At 43.2% G+C, this 21,224-nt stretch overlaps 1 protein-coding gene across 2 annotated transcripts in view; it reads right to left on the bottom strand.

The window, feature by feature from the left end:
• Positions 1–3,129, bottom strand: part of TAFA3 (TAFA chemokine like family member 3) — a 593,704-nt gene extending 590,575 nt beyond the window's left edge. For both annotated transcript variants that reach the window (XM_073667175.1, XM_073667174.1), the window contains exon 1: positions 2,631–3,129. The gene's annotated coding sequence lies outside the window, so the exon portion shown is untranslated. The remainder of the gene's footprint in view (positions 1–2,630) is intronic.
• Between the last annotated feature and the right edge of the window lie 18,095 nt (positions 3,130–21,224).

Genomic DNA, 21,224 nt, shown 5'->3' with positions numbered 1-21,224 from the left:
AAAAATCTAAAGAACCGCTGTACCCAGTAATTTAAGTGATACATCGTTGGATTTATGGGCTCTTTGTGTACATCCTGCTGGTCTCAGATGAGGTAGCAAAAACCTGCTGACAGATTCCCTTTATTGGGTTCATATAAGAAACAATAGGTTATATTTAAATTTGTAGGAAAAAATAGACAATATAGAAATAATGTCATGCTAGAAATATCTCTATATTCTGCAGTTTAGATGCTTGTTTACTAGGCCTAACCTGAACGAGATAAGTGGAATAAGGGTAAAGCCAAAATACCTTCTGAATTTCATTCTTTTTTTAAAGATCTACGTTCACAACATGGGCTACCTTGGTTGGTAAGACAGCTCGTTTCTCCAGCTTTTATTCAATATATTTTACTCTAAAGTTGCGTTAGAAGAAAATTCAGTGTTCCGTTTCTGCTTCCAAACTCCATCAGTTACTGTGGGTGCTATAAAGCTATGAAGTTTTTCTTTTACCTGACAGCTTTACTTCTGGCTGAAAATGCCCTGAAGCTATTAAGAAACTCCTCATTATCAGACCTAAGGCTGAGAACAGCATAGCCTTGTATTTCTCATTTCACCATACGTGCAGTGATAAATAGCAGAATATGGCACTGGATACTATAACCTAATTACTGGACGAAGAACTCATCAATGCCTTCCTATGTGACATATTCCCATCCAGGGTTAAACTGTCAATCCTCCTTCTTTTTTTTTTTCATAAAGCCAGAGGATTCCCATTGGGATTGTGCAAATCTTGGCCTGGCTGAAAGATAACGAGAAAAGGCTCATTCTCCTCAGGTATGAGAGGCCTGTGATACACTTTCTTTGACAGGAATCATTATATTGAAGCCACGGAATAGTCTTTCTGAAAAGTCTCCTTAGAAAGTCAAAACGGCACCATAAATAGATCACGTATCAACATCATAGACCCAGGAATAGTCCTTTTATTGGAGCATCTACATAAGTGTGCATAATTCTAAAAACCAAGCGAACTGGCGACCAGTGAGTAGATTTAATTAACTTTACTAAAGTTTTAGTTCTAAAAATGGGAAATGTAAGACGTCCAAATTCATTTCTAATATTTCTCTAAATGTCCTATTTCTTACCCAAAGCTCCCGACTTGGCATTTTATATCATTCCATTGACAATTTTCAGAGCCCACTGTTCAAGGCAAAGGTAGGCATACATGGAAAGAGCCTTACATATAGGCACTCTTCTGTAAAAACATATCGTAGACATATACACACACACAGACGCAACCATGTTAACCATTTTTAAGGTCTGGTAAACATTTGTAGCAATCGTAAAAATAATTACGCTCAACCCTTTGCTCTCCGGACATATTTACAGTCCCATAAAAATGTATTGCTTTATGTTATTTATTTCCTATAGAACGTAATGGATGACAAAGTGGCTTATAGATATTTACACATAGATTACAGAAGATCCACTATATATTTACATGTGTATATAGATATATATATATGCATCTATGTATATATCTATATATGTATCTGTACCTATATATATCTATATGTATGTGTATACATATAGATATATAAATATATAGCTATATGTATGTGTGTATATATATATATATAAATCTATAAGCATATCTATATATATGTATATATTTATATATATAAAAATAAGGATAGAGCTATATATATACATATATATATATACATATCTATATATATATGTAGATTTATATATATATAACCATAGCTCCAGATATTTATGCAGTATATATACATATATATGTGTATAAACACACACACACATATATATATATATATATATATATACACTCACATGTATATATATATAAATATATATGTACAGCTTTGTATGTCTGCGTTTTCATGCTCTCATTGTACATAAATAAAAAAAAAAATGACAGCTTCAGTACAAGTCGTCTACCACCATACCATTTGCATTTTTTTTTAATTGGATAAGTGCCTTCACTAGTCTGGGTCTATGGAAATGTGAAAGGCATTTTAATATAACGCAGTTGAGAGCCAGAGGCATAATACATTACTATACCAAGAATTGTACATACAATATGCAGGACATCAAAGTACCTGAACTGCATACCACATACACCGTATCATCAGGAATTCAGCTGATGTGCTTAAAAGCCAAGAATAAAATGCTTCGCTGGGATTTTTCTATAGAATGAAACCTCAGATAGCTTAACTCATTCACACAATTAACCAGATGCTTTGATTCCTGAACAAGGGGAATAGAGGGAAGCATGAAAGTCGTGTTCCAGGCGAAGCATAGAGGCAAACTTTATGCAGTATTCAGGTGCTGAGTCTCCCTCCATTCACCCCCCTTGATCATTAACACGCCTGAATGATTGATTACAGGAAATAGATTGCTCTTCATATGATTGTAAAAATATATAAGGCCTGGGGGGAAGCATAAGAGGGAACATTGGAATTTTAATCTTCGTTATTTTTTGATATCACCATTCTGTATCCTAAGTCCGTGCCCCGCAGACACCTGTCCTTGATTATCCCACTGATTCCTATCATAAATCAAGCAGAAGTTGAAATCTTCCTCCTCGGCAGCTGCAATCACACAGAAGAATATGGCTAGATGTGACCTACCTGTGCTCTTTCTTTAAAATCAATATCCATCAAAGATCCCGGTTATGTTTCCATGTTTGTGGAAGGGTACATCTTCCCCACAAAGCGAACTCAATAAACTTATCTCATTCTTCAAGCCCAAGGTTGCATTCCCCCATCCATTAGCTATCCAACAGAAAGGGACAAAGAGGAAGAAAGCAAAAAAAAAAAAAGAAAGCAGGTGACCAAAATGGGTTCTCCACGGGAACTCCTGCTTCCACCTCCCAACTGCTTTCTGTGCTTTGCAGAAAATCAGAGTTTCCCTCTAATCCAAAGTGGAGTGTAAATGAGGTCCATAGGTAAAGCAGACAGGTACCTTGCCGTACCTCGGATGTGGACTGTGTGTGTGAGCAGAGAAGTCCCAGAAATGCTAATTCAGAAAATGTTGTCTGGTCCGCCTGCACTGTAATTTGAAAGAGATGCAGCCTGTGGTACCACAGAGAAATGCATTAGGCTTTGACTTCATTGGCAGCCTTAGCTTAAGCAGAATCCTCAGGGACTAGGAAGGAGGTAGGATGGGAAGCGAGTGCTGTGGAAGAGGCACAGTGTCCCCTAGTGCCCTTCTCTGGTTATAGCACAGGCATTCTGCTAAATAGCATGCTGTCGTCTGAGACGCAGTCAATGTGCATGTTTACTAGGGAATATCTGAGTCCATTAATAATATATATTAGTAGCAGCAGCAGCAATACCTCTCGCAGATCTTTGTACATGATTGGGTAAATCTATATGATAAGACATATTAGAAATGCATTATCTTTCCCGATTTTGTCATTAACAGGGCAATAAAGCCCGAACGGATCACTTTACGATTGTCGGTATAGTATATTGTTAAAATAGGAAGAACTGTAGTTGGAGCATGATGATCATTAACATGCTAAAATCATTTATTCATCATCCATATGTGAACAGTCCTGTATAGAGTACTTATAGCGCTGATCCTTTAGTGCGTTTACACATGACAGCTATCAATATCACAGCACTAAATGATCCAAGCGCTGTGAGCGACATGTGCGTCGTCAATATTAGAATGTTAGCTCTTCGATCTAGGTTTAGTATTAGACACACAAAGGCTGGAATGTTTTCTCTTTTGTGTCTACAGAAATAGGAAGTAAATCTGCAAAAATCATTTTTCTTCAATGCTAGCTAACGTGATTGATGCAGTGGCGGGATGTGCCCATTCATCAGAGGTGAAATCACCTTTTATTGAACATTATTCTGTTTATAATGTAATGTATGATAGACGTTAGTTACTGAAAAGAGAACTAGTAGCAATCACAGCACTGTAGCGTTGTCCTCTTTTAACTTTATTTTATACATTTCTGAGCCTAAAGAGTTATCAAACTGAGCTTTTACTCATCTTCCAGGGTTGAGCGCTGCGTCTCCACCACTACTCCAGGCTTTCGTGTTCAGCTACAATGATGACATCACATCTATAGTGTTTGTAACAGCTGCAGCCAATCACTAGGATCAGCAGCTTCACCGATGCAGATGGAATGAGCCACTGATTCTAGTGATTGCCTGCAGTGCTGTAGATGTGATGTCAACAATGCACTTGATCAACAAAGACCAGAGCAGCGGCACAGAGGTAGTGCTGGACCCAAGGTGGGTGATCAAAAGCTCAATTTGTTACTTCATATATTTCTGAGCTTATACAGCTACAAGAGTTGAATAAGCACAACTCCTTTAACTATTTTATGGACATAAACAAGATGGTAAGGCACGTATCATGTGACAGGTGCATTATATTTGTTGTCTACAGCTTGACAGAAGGTAAATGAACCAGGTATACTTAGACTTTAGGGTGTACACATGCAGATTGGATGTGCAGCAGACTTTCTGAGTGGATATTTATAAGCATTGTGGATGAGATTTTACAAAAAAAAACTCAGTGGAAATTGATTAGCGCTGCAGATCTGAATTTTAGGGTAAAGATTTCACCCTTTGTAATGCTAAGAGTGAAATCTGTATTAAATCTTCAGGATTTGCATATTGAACTGTATTTGCGCCACCATTAAACTGTCCATTTTCTGTCTATAAAGGCTCTCTCACACTGCCATGTTTTTTCGAAGAGCACTTGGACCAATGTTATACTATGGGGCAGTGCAGATCTGCAATTATTTTCCCATGCCAATTTGGCACGATAAATCAATTAAAGCATGCTGTGAGTGTATCCGAGAACCGGACCACGCACATCCACACAAGTCTAAGTTATCCAAGTGCAATCCGAATACTGCAGATTCCAGCAATGGAGAAGATGCAGAAAGTACTCTCTCTGTGTCTCCTCCACACCTGTACTGCAATTCTCTCATGCGAGAGGATCAGCGCACAGTGCACTGACACCCGGCTCAGGCTCTGACAGAGAGTGAGACGATTGTCATTTGCATAATTGGCCTGATTCTCTTGCATGAGAGAATCAATGGTTGTGTGACCCCGGCCTAAAATCCACCATCGCCTCCCTCCTTAGGTCTACTAAATAGTACCAAAGGAGAAATCAGTAGAATGACATTAGGTCTGTATGTTAATATCTGTTTTATATACAGCATTGGGTAGAAATTGGAGAGAACTCACAATCCAATATGGATAAAGGATATTGTTAACAGGGTCCTTGGTTTATCTGGGGTCTTTGGTTTATCTGTAATCAGTTCCTTAGAAAATCCAGAGTAAAATAGCCGGTATCCTGAAAAATACAGCACTTAAAGGGCTATTCCCATCTTCAAGATCCTATTCCAATATGCAGTAGATCCTGTAATGCCCTGCACATGAGGAAAGAGACATAGCAAATCAGAAAAACTATACTACATTTCTAATTGGAGGTATTTGCTAATATTATTATTATTATTATTATTACACCTACTACATATTGGGATAGAATCATGGAGATGGGAATACCCCTTTAAAACCAAATAGATAGAGTAGTCCACCTTGTGGTAGACGCCGAATGTGTAGCTCGACCCAGGATTTTGCCCTACAAATGACAGCTTCTACCTTCAATTGATTCTGACTCCATAGGCACTGTCATCAAATTGATCACACAATTTTCAGCATGTGAAGCTCATATGAGTATCGCGGCCAAAAGTGTCCAGGGACTTAACTTACAAAGTAAAATATATATTTTTTTCCCTTAGGCGTCATTTGTAAGGATATTGGTGAAACCATGGTGCCTCATGCTTACATATAGTTTCCACATGTCCACTTCACACATGAAATTTTTTTTTTAACTACACAGGTCTGCAGGTGTAAAATTGTTTGAAAAGTAAGAGGTGATTTTTATATTCCTTTCGATCGCTGAACTCAGAAAAAATATCAAAACAGACTTTTTCTTGCACCATACTTTGACCCCTTTGAATGACCTTTGGTGGATGATTTTGGTGTCATTAGAAATTAAAGGACGCTGTGCTACGATTTACCGCTGTGGGCTGAGAAGATTTTCTTAATCCGTCTTCCAAAGAGTGTGATGGTGTCCATAGCATCCAATCATAGATCTTTAATTTTATCTCAGCAGTATAAGAAATGAAAGCTGCTCCGTGATTGGTTGTTATGGGCAGTGAAAACAGATTTTGTTTCAGTCACAGTTCATAACAGTGTGGTGGTGTCCACGGCAACTAATCAGAGCACAGCTTTCATTTTATCTCAGCAGTATAAGAAATGAAAGCTGCACTGTGATTGGTTTCTATTTGGAGCTAAGTCGGATTTTCTTTTAGACTTAGTTCATAAGAATGTGGTGGGGCACTTACCACAATTCCTTTCAGTGTTTGTCACCCGACAACTTTTGCTACATTTGTGATTATTTCATAGTGAAGAAAGAAGGAAGGAACATTATGGACTTTGTTAGAAAAGTGTATTACGCGTACTTTTTGTAAAACTAGGTGATTACAAAGAGTCGTGGGCTTCACATGTAGTGTGTGTTCTGTTTGTGTAGAAGAACCACGACAGTGATCTAAAGGGAAAAGAGAGCTTTTGTTTTGGTGTGCCTATGATCTGGAGGGAACCGCTAAATCATAGTGATGACTTTTTGAATACTTTTGTACGTGCAACGTGGATGGATTCAATCGTAAAAATAAGAAGGAAATTATATACCTGGACATCCCGTCAGTGAATCACCCTGTGCCTCACGGCTCAGGAATACCTGTCCCTTCACCTCCATAGAAACTTGAAAATACACCTAATTTAGAAGATTCAGAACATAAAGAGCAGGATTCTGCTGAAGACTTTTATACTAGTTCTAATGAACCGCAGCTTTTTTCACAGCTCGAATTAAATGATTTAGTCAGGGACTTGGACCTTCCTAAACATTCTGCTGATATTTTAGGCTCTAGACCAGTGGTTGTTAACCGGGGTTCTATCGAACCCTAGGGGTTCGGTGAGTCGGTCTCAGGGGTTCGGCGGAGCCTCCGCCACGGAGGTCAAGACACACCTGACTCATTAAGTAAATTCATGATGACACGCCCCGCTTGGCCATCACTTGCTGCAGATGATCACGTTACATTAATTGGACAATCCTTGCTGCGGGGAATTTAGTGTGCTCAGTAGTCACCGTGTGACTGTCGTAGTCATACGTTGTGTGGTTTCTTTCTTAATATTTTAATCCATACTAAGGATGTCGAACAAAAAAAGAAAGTGGTCGGAAGAATATGTACAACATGGATTCACATGTATCACGGAACGTGATGGGAGTTAGCATCCTATCGGCATGATTTGCAATGCCAAGTTGAGCAACTCTAGTCTCGCACCGGCAAAACTGAAGGAACACTTCTTGAAGCTGCATGGAGATGTGGAATACAAGAACACATTGCTGAATTCAAGGTGAAAAGAGCCTGATTCAATGAAATGGCCACTCTGCCTGCTCTTGGATTTGTACCCGTGAACAAACCGATCCTCACTGCATTGTACGAAGTTGCTTACCTGATCGCAAAGCAGGGCAAGCCGCACACCATCGGTGAAACACTCATAAAACCAGCAGCATTAAAGATGGCGAATCTGATACTCGGAACAGCGGCCGAAGGTGAATTATCCCAAATTCCTCTTTCAAATGACACCATCAGTGACAGAATAGAGTGCATGAGTAAAGACATCTTGGCTCAAGTAGTCGCAGATCTAATTTCAAGTCCGGCAAAATTCAGCCTTCAACTCGACGAGACCACAGACGTTTCTAATCTAAGCCAGCTTGCTGTTTTCGTGCGCTATGTGAAAGACAACATGATAAAAGAAGAGTTTTTATTTTGTAAGCCTCTTACAACAACAACTAAGGCAGCCGATGTGAAGAAGCTTGTGGATGACTTCCTCAGAGACAACAATCTTTCATGGGATATGATTTCTGCAGTTTGTACGGACGGAGCTCCAATCGTGCTGGGAAGATTGTCTGGTTTTGGTGGGCTAGTAAAAGCCGATGCACCACACATCATTGTTACGCATTGTATTCTGCACAGGCATGCCAAGGGTGTGCAAAGCAGTCATCAAAGCAAAAGGTGGCTACTTTGAAGAACCTAGAATATAAGACATATTTTCAGTTGTTTCACACTTTTTTGTTAAGTATATAATTCCACATGTGTTAATTCATAGTTTTGATGCCTTCAGTGTGAATGTACAATTTTCATAGTCATGAAAATACAGAAAAATCTTTAAATGAGAAGGTGTGTCCAAACTTTTGGTCTGTACTGTTTCTCTGCGAACAATCCTTTTCGAGGATGCTGGACATAAAAACAAAGAAAAGGAACTGACTTTGCTGTGAAAATGACATGAGAGTAGCACTTGAACTGGTCTCTCAAAAACAACAGCAGAAGTCCCACTGATTTGCAGGTATGTAATTTGTTGTGAGTTCATGCACTGTGGTGGTTTTGTTCTTTGATCAAGGTGATGATCATGCACGGTTCATTTTGTGTACCAGTGAAAAAACATATACCTATGTCTTAAATTTGGAAAAAAATCATATTTGATTTTTCACTAAAGAAGGGTTCGGTGAATGTGCATTTGAAACTGGTGGGTTCGGTATCTCAAACAAGGTTAAGAACCACTGCTCTAGACTAAAGGAAAAGAACCTGCTAGCTCCTGGTACCTGTTATTCATGGTACAGAAGCAGAGAAAAGGAATTCCTTCCTAACTTTTCTCAAGACGGTGCTCTAGTGTATTGAAGTGATGTTTCAGTGATGGAAAAATTTAACATCGAGTACATTGTCAGCGAGTGGAGACTCTTTATTGATTCATCAAAAAAGTCTTAAAGCTGTACTACTGCACATTGGCAGAAAGTATGCTTCAGTATCTGTAGGGCATTCTGTGCACTTGAAGAAAAACTATGAGAATTTAGACTTTATTCTCAAGAAACTTAACTAGGAGGATCAAGGATGGTCAATATGTGGTGATCTGAAAGTTCTCTCTTTGCTCCATGGGCAGTAATGAGGATACACTAAGTACCCATGCTTTTGTGTGAATGGGACAACCGGGATAGGACTCCTCTTCGCTGGAGCCAAAAAAGTTGACCAATGAGAACATCCTTGCAACCTGGACTCAAGAACATAGTTGTGGAAAGTTTAGTTGATCCCACAAAAGTTCTCCTACCATCACTCCATATTAAGCTTGGACTGATTAAGCAGTTTGTGAAAGCTCTACCAAAAGAAGGAGTGACTTTTATGTACCTTTGTACCAATTTTCAGTGACTGTCCAAAACGAAACTGAAGGAAAGCATTTTTGAGGGTCTGGATATTCGATAACTCATGAAGGACGACGTATTCGAAACAAAAATGAAAGCTGTTGAGGAAAGGGTTTAGATTCTTTTAAAGAAGTCGTGAAGAAATTTCTACGTAACAACAAAGATCCAAAATTTAAGTTCATCGTGGAGAACATGCTGAAACTTTTCAAAGACTTGGGTTGTCTGATGAATTTGAAGTAAAATTTTTACATTTACATTTGGACTACTTTCCTGAAAACTTTGGTGCTGTTAGCGTAGAGCAAGGAGAAAGATATCAAGGAGATGAAATGCGGATACCAAGGTAGATAGAATGTGACCATGATGGAGGACTTCTGCTGGATAATTCAAAGAGAAGATCCTTCTATAAAAGAAAAGGTATCAAGAGATGCTTTGGAGATAAAAGGAAAAGGTGCAATAATTAATTTCCAATAAAGTTGCAGAATGAATGTTCAATAAATTTTTATATATAATATTGTGTACATTTTTGGCCACAATAAATATTTTTCTTGTTCATCTTGCTTGTATGTTATTTCTTGCACGTTTTGTGCAATATTCATATGTGATGGTTAAAAATAGAAGTGTTTTTTATATCAGGGCATAAGAAAATATAAAGAATCAGTCATTGGGTTTGAAAAATTTTCATAAACTTAAAGGGGTATTCCCATCTCCAAGATCCTATCCCAATATGTAGTAGGAGTACTAATAGTAATATTAGCAAATATCTCCAATTAGAAATGTAGTGTATTTTTTCTGATTTGCCATCTCTTTCCCCATGTGCAGGCATCGCAGGACTTTGGGTATCCATGGTTACGTCCACTGATAAAGTCACAGTTAGTTAGCTAGTTGCTAGTGGTCGTAACCATGGATACCTAAGGTCCTGCGATGCCTGCACATGAGGAAAGAGAGATAGCGAATCAAAAATACTATACTACATTTCTAATTGGAGATATTTGCTAATATTATTATTATTACACCTACTACATATTGGGATAGGATCTTGGAGATGGGAATACCCCTTTAAATTTTACATACCTGTGCAGTTAAAGGGAACCTGTCACTATGTCAAAAGTAAGCATTTTTTTCTCTTATTGTATTTTTGCTGCTGTTCTAAGTATTGATTTTATTTGTTTGTTTTTAAACTCTATCATGTTTTTTTTAATCTGCCATGAGTTTAATGATATGGGACTTTTCATTGAGTGATACAGTATGTACATTTTTATAGTTTTTGCCAATGGTGAGCAATGAGCAAATGCAAAATAGAGCAAAAACTGGCCAAGATTGGCCTGGTAACAGGTCCTCTTTAAAGTTTTCAGTAGAGAAGACCCATTAAAATATTGCAGATGATCCAACAAATGTAGCATAAATAGGGATAATTGTGCAATAAGGGGCAAATGATTGAAGTTACTCCCTGATATCATACACGAGAAACAATGCCCTTAACAAAATGTACAAATAATATTGAACAATAAAGTAGTTTTTTCATCACCTTGTGGTTAAAAGTGGTAATGCAGTTGGGGGTTTCCGGGCACCTGCAATTTTCTTTTTGTGTGATCGTAAGTGACCATAAACGGTTTGTTGATTTTAGCATCAGAATACATAATTAATAGTCATACTGATAGGTGGAAATCGAGGCCTTATTAAGCACCGTTTACTGTATTCTATGCTGATTTTTCAGGAGATAATTCGTGCAACTGACTATGCACAATTCCATCAATTTGGTTTTTCCATGTTATAGATAATAAATATGTGAGCCTATTTATATTATTTATTCTGAAAATGTGAATAAACTTGTTAATCTGTAACCTTTTAAATATACTCTACTGTTTCTATTCTCTACAGTAGAAGACGCTTTTGGGTTTACATAAAGAGGCAGCTCATACAAATATTACAATTGCTGCTTAAACGGACTAAAGATAAATTAATACAGCAGTGGAGGAATCATTTTGTATTTTTTCTTATGCAATTTTTTTATTTAAAATATATGTACCTCTACCATAATGCAAATACGAGAGAAAGTTACAGGCAATCGACAACTGTTGCATACAGCTTGTGGGGAAAAATTGAGTCACTTTAAACCACAATGTCACTATAATGAGTTAATCTAAAAGCCACTACATGTGTTGAATGGTATAGTCTAACACGCACGCATAAATATATAGTGTACTTGCACTGAAAAGTACATTGACTGTACTTACTGCTCAGTGATTCAGAATATTCCACAAATACTGAGCAAAATAGCACACTATTTCATCTGGAAAAATGTCTGATACCATTATGGAAATGCAATAGACAGCATTATAGTCAATGTGATTTGTTAATGTCTGCCACCTGTCAAGCTTGAGAAAGGCAGAGAAATCTGCAGAAACGTTGCTGCTAATGGATCAGTAAAGCCACATTTTTTCACTTTAATTTTTGGAGTGCTGCCTGTTTTTTCAAATTTTCTATTTGTGGAAGGTTTGGACATCACCTTAACAAGTTTTATTGCACCCAGCTTCTTTTGGTAGTGCTACCAAATTTTCTTTAATTATTTAGATAGATAGATAGATATAGATAGATATAGATAGATAGATAGATAGATAGATAGATAGATAGATAGATAGATATGGATAAATATATAGATAGATAGAGATAGATAGATATGGATAGATAGATAGATATAAATAGGTAGATAGATAGATAGATAGATAGATATAGATAGATAGATAGATAGATAGATAGATAGATAGATATGAATAGGTAGATAGATAGATATGGATAGATAGATAGATAGATAGATAGATAGATAGATAGATAGATAGATAGATAGATAGATATGGATAGATAGATAGCAGTGTTGAGCTAGTATGTTCTGTCCGAGTATGCTCGGGCCCAGCACCGAGTAGTTACAGCTGCTCGGTGATATGTTTGAATCACTTCGGTGTGCATGATTTGCAACTGTTTGACAGCTTTATTACATGTGAGGAATATGTAAGAAATAGACATTCCTCACATGTAATAAAGCTGTCAAATAGTCGCAAATCACGCACATGGGAGTGATTCAACCATATCACCGAGCAGCTATAAATACTCGGAGCTCGGCCCGAGCATACTCGGCGAAAGGGTTAACAGAACATACTCGCTCAACACTAATAGCTAGATATGAATAGGTAGATAGATAGATACAGTGGTGGCCAAAAGTATTGGCACCCCTGCAAATCTGTCAGATAATACTCAGTTTCTTCCTGAAAATGATTGCAATCACAAATTCTTTAGTATTATAATCTTCATTTAATTTGCTTGCAAGGAAAAAACACAAAAGAGAATGAAGTAAGAATCAAATCATTGATCATTTCACACAAAACTCCAAAAATGGGCCAGAAAATAGTATTGGCACCCTCAGCCTAATACTTGGTTGCACAACCTTTAGCCAAAATAACTGCGAACAACCGCTTCCGGTAACCAGCAATGAGTGTCTTACAATGCTCTGCTGGAATTGTAGACCATTCAACTTTGGCAAACTGCTCCAGGTCCCTGATATTTGAAGGGTGCCTTCTCCAAACTGCCATTTTGAGATCTCCCCACAGGTGTTCTATGGGATTCAGGTCTGGACTCATTGCTGGCCACCTTAGAAGTCTCCAGTGCTTTCTCTCAAACCATTTTATAGTGCTTTTGGAAGTGTGTTTTGGGTCATTGTCCTGCTGGAAGACCCATGACCTCTGAGGGAGACCCAGCTTTCTCACACTGGGCCCTACATTATGCTGCAAAATTTGTTGGTAGTCTTCAGACTTCATAATGCCATTCACACGGTCAAGCTGTCCAGTGCCAGAGGCAGTAAAGCAACCCCAAAACATCCGGGAACCTCCGCCATGTTTGACTGTAGGGACCGTGTTAATTTCTTTGAATGCCTCTTTTTTTTTTCCTGTATACTCTATGTACGTTTTAGGCTTTCTCAGGTAAGTTTTGGCACACTCCAGCCTGGCTTTTTTATGTCTCGGGGTAAGAAGTGTGGTCTTCCTGGGTATCCGACGATACAGTCCCTTTTCATTCAGACGCCGACGGATAGTACGGGTTGACACTGTTGCACCCTCGGACTGCAGGGCAGCTTGAACTTGTTTGGATGTTAGTCGAGGTTCTTTATCCACCATCCGCACAATCTTGCGTTGAAATCTCACGTCAATTTTCTTTTTCCGTCCACATCTAGGGAGGTTAGCCACAGTGCCATGGGCTTTAAACTTCTTGATGACACTGCGCACGGAAGACACAGGAGCATTCAGGTCTTTGGAGATGGGCTTGTAGCTTGAGATTGCTCATGCTTCCTCACAATTTGGTTTCTCAAGTCCTCAGACAGTTCTTTGGTCTTCTTTCTTTTCTCCATGCTCAATGTGGTACACACAAGGACACAGGACAGAGGTTGAGTCAACTTTAATCCTTGTTAACTGGCTGCAAGTGAGATTTAGTTATTGCCGACACCTGTTAGGTGCCACAGGTAAGTTACAGGTGCTGTTAATTACACGAATTAGAGAAGCATCACATGATTTTTCAAACAGTACCAATACTTTTGTCCACCCCCTTTTTTAGGTTTGGTGTGGAATTATATCCAATTTGACTTTAGGACGATTCTTTTTGTGTTTTTTAATTGAAGACAAATTAAATGAAGATAATAATACCAAAGAATTTGTGATTGCAATCATTTTCAGGAAGAAACTGAGTATTAACTGACAGAATTGCAGGGGTGCCAATACTTTTGGCCACCACTGTAGATATGGATAGATAGATAGATAGATAGATAGATAGAGATAGATATGGATAGACAGATAGATAGATATGGATAGATAGATAGATTGCTAGATAGATATGAATAGGTAGATAGATAGATAGATATGATAGATAGATAGCTAGATAGATATGAATAGGTATATAGATAGACAGACAGATAGATAGATAGATAGATAGATATGAATAGGTATTTAGATAGATAGATAGATAGATAGATAGATATGGATACATAGATAGATAGATAGATAGATAGATAGATAGATAGATATGGATAGATAGAGAGATAGATAGATATGGATAGATAGATAGATATGAATAGGTAGATAGATAGATAGATATGAATAGGTAGATAGATAGATAGATAGATAGAAATATAGATAGATATGAATAGGTAGATAGAGAGATAGATAAATAGATAGATAGATATGAATAGGTATATAGATATGGATAGATATGGTAGGATAGATAGATATGGATAGATATATAGATAAATAGAGATAGATAGATAGATAGATAGATAGATAGATAGATAGATAGATAGATAATGGATAGATAGATATAGATAGATATTGTCAGCTACCAGACACTTCCGCCTGCTTGCTGTGTCCATCCGCCATACCGGTCAGTCCCAGCCATCTGACTCGTGGGAGCCACCTGCTCTCTTACAAGGTCGTCCCCAGAGTAGCACCTGGTCCCTCAGCCCAGATTCTCCCTGGTCACGGTGTCGTTAGCTGCGGTACGACCAGAGTCGGTTCTGGTGGATACTTAGTCACGCCCCTCTGGGTCCCTCCTTGCACCACGGCACAGAGGTTCCACCACCCAGACTCGTAACAGTTTGCTCGGGCCATGGAACCCGGTGGCACCCAAGCTCCCTCGCTCTCTGACCTATACCATGAAGTCTCCCGTCAGAGATCCCAGCAGGAGTCCATCCTGAACCACCTGTGGAATGTCAACTCCAGCCTGGACACACTGACTGCTTCACCAGCAACCACCGCTAGTTGCACGACTCACACCACGGCAGCGCCGCTGCCCACCAATAACTTGGCATCCTGCCCCGGCCCCCGCTTTCTGCACCTCCTCGTTTCGGAGGCGACCACGCTTAAGCTCGGGGCTTCATAAACCAGTGCACCCTGCACTTTGAACTCTTGGCTCATAAGTTTATCTCCGACCGGGCCAAAGTGGCATTCATCATGTCCCATCTCACTGGGGAGGCACTGGCATGGCTTAACCCCCTGTGAGAGAGAGAAGACCCCCTGGTGTCCGACCTGTCATCTTTCCTCACTGCCTTCCGGAGAGTCTTCGATGAACCGGGACGTAAGACCTCATCTGCCTCCTCTCTGCTACGTCTCCGCCAAGGGAGTCTCACCGTGGGCCAATATGCCATACGGTTCCGCACCCTCGCTTCTGAGCTTGCCTGGGATAACGAGGCCCTGGTGTCCATCTTCTGGGAGGGTCTTTCCGGTCAGATTAAAGATGAGCTCGCCGGTCGGGACATTCCTACCACCCTGGATGACCTGGTGTCGCTGGCTACCCGGATTGACATCCGGTTTCAAGAGCGCACCAAAGAGACCACCCATGAGAGAAAGTTTCCCCGCCTTGCTCCTACTTTCCAGAGACCTGTCTCCTCTTTTGTCATTCCCCAGGCGCACTCACCCGAGCCCATGCAGATCGACCAGTCCAAGATGGTCAAATCTCGCCAAGAGTCACACCGAGCCGAGGGGAGCTGTTTCTATTGTGGCAGTAAGGAGCACCTGATCCGTTCTTGTCCGGAGAGGCCGGGAAACTCCAGTGTCTAGGACCGCTCGGAGAGGTCGCCCTAGACAAAAGTAAGTCTTCTCCAACCCTGAATTTGTCTGTCTCTATCTCCTGGGGAGAGAACCGTCACTTTGAACTCGCCCACCTAGATTCTGGATCCGCTGGAAACCTCATCTCCCAGTCCCTTATTGAGAAATACCGTAATCCCTCCAAGTCTCTGGCTGAACCATTGTCAGTCGCCTCCGTAGATGGATGATTCCTTCCGGTGACCATCCTGCTTATCACGGAACCCATAACACTGCAGGTGGGAATGCTGCACTCTGAGGTAATCTCCTTCCATGTGCTACCCGGACTCTCCCACTCCCTATTGCTAGGCCTACCTTGGCTCCAGACTCATGAACCTGTGTTGAACTGGCATTCCGGTGAAGTACTCCGGTGGGGGCCGGCCTGCCAAAAGACCTGCCTGGTTCCGGTTCGTCCACCAACTACCCCAGCTAATTTACCCGGTCTTCCGGCTCCTTACTGGCCCTATGCTGACGTCTTCGGTAAAAAGGAAGCAGAGACATTGCCACCTCATAGGCCATATGATTGCCCGAACGACCTGGTACCTGGCGCCACTCCCCCCCGTGGGCGTATTTATCCGTTGTCTGCGCCTGAATCCCGGGCCATGTCCGAGTACATAGAGGAGAATCTGGCTAGGGGATTCATCCGGAAGCCTACTTCCCTGGCTGGAGCCAGATTCTTCTTTGTCAGAAAAAAGGATGGCTCGCTACGCCCCTGTATTGACTATAGAGGACTCAATCAGATCACGGTTAAAAATAAATACCCCCTTCCGCTCATCTCCGAGTTATTTGATCGCCTTTAAGGCGCCAGGATCTTCTCCAAGCTGGATCTACGTGGAGCGTATAACCTGGTCTGCATCCGTCAAGGAGACAAGTGGAAAACGGCATTTAATACCCGGGACGGACACTATGAGTACCGTATGATGCCCTACGGTAATGCTCCCGCCGTCTTCCAAGAACTGGTCAACGACATCTTCCGTGACCTTCTTTACTCCTGCGTGGTGGTATGCCTGGACGACATCTTGGTCTTCTCTCCGGATCTTCCCACACACCGGAGGGATGTTCGTCAGGTCCTGCTTAGGCTCAGGCAGAACCACCTCTATGCCAAATACGAGAAGTGCCTATTTGAGTAAACCTCTCTTCCATTTCTGGGCTATGTTATCTCCCAGACAGGTTTGCGAATGGATCCCGAGAAGCTCTCTGCTGTCCTAAAGTGGCCCCGTCCAGAGGGGTTGAAGGCGATACAGCGATTCCTGGGCTTCGCTAATTACTATCGTCTCTTCATTCCACACTTCTCGTCTCGGACTGCTCCCATATCTGCGCTCACCCGTAAGGGAGCAAATCCCAAGGTATGGCCACCCGAAGCTGAGGAGGCCTTCCTTTCCCTGAAGCAAGCCTTCTCCTCTGCCCCTGTGCTGCACCGTCCGGACTGCAACAAACAGTTCTACCTGGAGGTTGATGCTTCCACCTCTGGAGCCGGAGCGGTGCTCACCCAAAAGTCTTCATCCGGGAGAATGGTAACCTGCGGCTTTTTCTCCAAAATCTTCTCCTCCTCTGAGCGCAATTATTCCATAGGGGACCGAGAACTGCTGGCCGTCAAATTGGCACTGGAGGAGTGGCGCTATCTGCTTGAAGGGGCTCTATACCCGGTGATCATCTACTCGGATCGCAAAAATCTGGCATATCTCCAAAATGACTAGAGACTTAATCCACGTCAGGCCCGGTGGTCTTTGTTTTTTGCCCGCTTCGATTTCATCCTTCTTTTCCACCCGGCGGACAAGAATGTCAAAGCTGATGCCTTGTCTCGATCCTTCCTGTCCTCCGACCAGGAGGAGGAGCCTATGCACATTATCGACCCCTCCAAGGTGATGAATGTGGCCCCCTTGGATTTGACTCCTGATTTGATTCCTGACCGTGAGAAGGTTCTTCGCTGGGGTCATTCTTCTAAACTAGCTGGCCATGCCAGCCAAAAGACGTCTTTTCTGCTCATTTCCCGGCATTACTGGTGGTCTACCCTGCGTAAGGATGTGGTAGACTTCATCTCTGCCTGTTCATCTTGTGGCCGCAACAAAGTTCCCAGACACTTACCAGCTGGTCATCTCCTGCCGCTTCCCATACATATTGCCCCGTGGCAACACATCGCTATGGACTTCATTACCGATCTCCCTGTTTCTGCCAGGTGTACTGTCATTTGGGTGGTCGCGGACCGCTTTTCTAAAATGGCTCACTTCATTCCCCTGCCTGGTCTCCTGTCTGCACCTGAGCTGCCTAAGGACTTTATCCGCCATATCTTCCGTTCTCATGGCCTACCCCTCCACATCGTGTCGGATCGAGGAGTTCAGTTCACCTCACGCTTCTGGAGAGCCACATGTAAACTGCTGGACGTCACCCTGGACTTCTCCTCCGCTTACCACCCTCAGTCCAATGGTCAAGTGGAGCGGATCAATCAGATCCTTACCAGCTACCTCTGGCACTTTGTTAATGCCCACCATTCTGATTGGGTGGACCTCCTTCCTTGGGCGGAATTCTCTTATAATAACCGCGAGAGCGAATCCTCTTCCAATTCCCCGTTCTTTATTGTCTATGGCCAACACCCCCGGATTCCGTTTCCCGTCTCCGCTTCTGTGGACAATCCTGCCGCGTAGTCTCTTGTCAGCGAGTTTTCTACCATTTGGGAGAGTACTAGGTCCGCACTTCTTCGGTCCTCCGAGCGGATGAAGAGATACGCTGATAAGAGACGTCTGGATCAGCCTCAATTCCGTCCGGGAGACAAGGTTTGGCTCTCCTCCAAACATGTGCGGCTCAAGATACCCTCCTACAAGTTAGGTCCTAGCTTCATCGGCCCTTTCGAAATACTCAGGTAAATTAATCCAGTGGCCTACAAATTAAAACTCCCGGCTACCCTATGGATTCCCAACTCCTTCCACATATCTCTTCTCAAACCCGTTGTCTTTAACTCTTTTTGCAACAATCCAGGTGCTCCTCCTGCTCCGGTTTCCGCTGAAGACATCTTTGAGGTAGAGAGTATTCTGGCCACTAAGAGGGTAAGAGGAAAGACATTTTTTCTAGTAGATTGGAAGGGGTTTGGTCCTGAGGAGAGAACTTGGGAACCCAGGGAGAACATCAACGCCCCGCTTCTCCTTGAAAAATCTCTTTCTGCCCCAAAAAAGAGGGGGCCTAAAGGGGGGAGTACTGTAGCATCGGGGTTTCTGCTCCTTGCTAGGCAGAGACGCCGTCTCTCTCACCTCCCCACTCCTGGCGTAGCGTCCTCCAGCGCTTCTCTCCCCACTGCTGCCGGCGCGCTCCTTCCCCGGCAGTGCACTTAGGGCGCGCGCGCGCTCCCCTTTACTTAAAGGGACAGCGCGCGCCATCCTAAGGAGTCCCCGGCCAATTGCCGGAGGACCTCCCATATATAAGGCACCTCCTCCAAAATGGAGGTGTCCGAGCAAAGTTGTTTGCACTGTGTCTGATCTTTGCTTCAGCCCTCAGGTCCCGCTGCTAGCCTGACTCCTCGTCCTGCCTGCCAGCCTGTTATCTGCCCGTTATCTGCCTAGCCTGCCAGCCTGCTCACTTGGAGCGCTCACCTGTTACCTGCCTGTTACCTGCCTTGGCTGTCAGTCCGCTCACCTGGGAGTACCCGCCTGTTATCTGATGTGTCCGTCAGACAGCTCACCTGGGAGCGCCCACCAGTTACCTACTGAGTCTGTCAGTCCACTCACCTGGGAGCGCCCACCAGTTACCTGCCAGTTACCTGCCTCGTCTGTCTGCCCGCTCACCTGGGAGCACCCGCCTGTTTCCTGCCTGCCTGCCTGGAGACCCTGCCGTCACTTGCTGTGACCACCTTCCTGGTAAACCTAAAGACTGCTACTTGCCCTGCTTTCTAGAACTGTGACCACCTGTCAGCTACCAGAGACTTCCGCCTGCTTGCTGTGTCCATCCGCCATACCGGTCAGTCCCAGCCATCTGACTCGTGGGAGCCACCTGCTCTCTTACAGGGTCGTCCCCAGCGTAGCACCTGGTCCCTCAGCCCGGATCCTCCCTGGTCACGGTGTCGTTAGCTGCCGTACGACCAGGGTCGGTTCGGGTGGATACTTAGTCACGCCCCTCTGGGTCCCTCCTTGCACCTCGGCACAGAGGTTCCACCACCCAGACCCGTAACAGTTTGCTCGGGCCATGGAACCCGGTGGCACCCAAGCTCCCTCGCTCTCTGACCTATACCATGAAGTCTCCCGTCAGCAGGAGTCCATCCTGAACCACCTGCGGAATGTCAACTCCAGCCTGGACACACTGACTGCTCCACCAGCAACCACCGCTAGTTGCACGACTCACACCACGGCAGCGCCGCTGCCCACCAATAACTTGGCATCCTGCCCCAGCCCCCGCTTTCTTCACCTCCTCGTTTCGGAGGCGACCACGCTCAAGCTCGGGGCTTCATAAACCAGTGCACCCTGCACTTTTAACTCTTGGCTCATAAGTTTATCTTCGACCGGGCCAAAGTGGCATTCATCATGTCCCATCTCACTGGGGAGGCACTGGCATGGCTTAACCCCCTGTGAGAGAGAGGGGACCCCCTGGTGTCCGACCTGTCATCTTTCCTCACTGCCTTCCGGAGAGTCTTCGATGAACCGGGACGTTAGACCTCATCTGCCTCCTCTCTGCTACGTCTCCGCCAAGGGAGTCTCACCGTGGGCCAATATGCCATACGGTTCCGCACCCTCGCTTCTGAGCTTGCCTGGGATAACGAGGCCCTGGTGTCCATCTTCTGGGAGGGTCTTTCCGGTTGGATTAAAGATGAGCTCGCCGGTCGGGACATTCCTACCACCCTGGATGACCTGGTGTTGCTGGCTACCCGGATTGACATCTGGTTTCAAGAGCGCACCAAAGAGACCACCCATGAGAGAAAGTTTCCCCGCCTTGCTCCTACTTTCCAGAGACCTGTCTCCTCTTCTGTCATTCCCCAGGCGCACTCACCCGAGCCCATGCAGATCGACCAGTCCAAGATGGTCAAATCTCGCCAAGAGTCACACCGAGCCGAGGGGAGCTGTTTCTATTGTGGCAGTAAGGAGCACCTGATCCGTTCCTGTCCGGAGAGGCCGGGAAACTCCAGCGGCTAGGACCGCTCGGAGAGGTCGCCCCAGACAAAAGTAAGTCCTCTCCAACCCTGACTTTGTCTGTCTCTATCTCCTGGGGAGAGAACTGTCACTTTGAACTCGCCCACCTAGATTCTGGAACCGCTGGAAACCTCATCTCCCAGTCCCTTATTGAGAAATACCGTAATTCCACCAGGTCTCTGGCTGAACCATTGTCAGTCGCCTCCGTAGA

This window comes from Phyllobates terribilis, unplaced genomic scaffold, assembly GCF_046119375.1.
Source record: "Phyllobates terribilis strain yellow unplaced genomic scaffold, ASM4611937v1 Scaffold_2__4_contigs__length_985480577, whole genome shotgun sequence".
NCBI classification, from domain to species: Eukaryota; Metazoa; Chordata; class Amphibia; order Anura; family Dendrobatidae; genus Phyllobates; species Phyllobates terribilis.
This window is presented reverse-complemented; position numbering and strand designations above follow the sequence as displayed.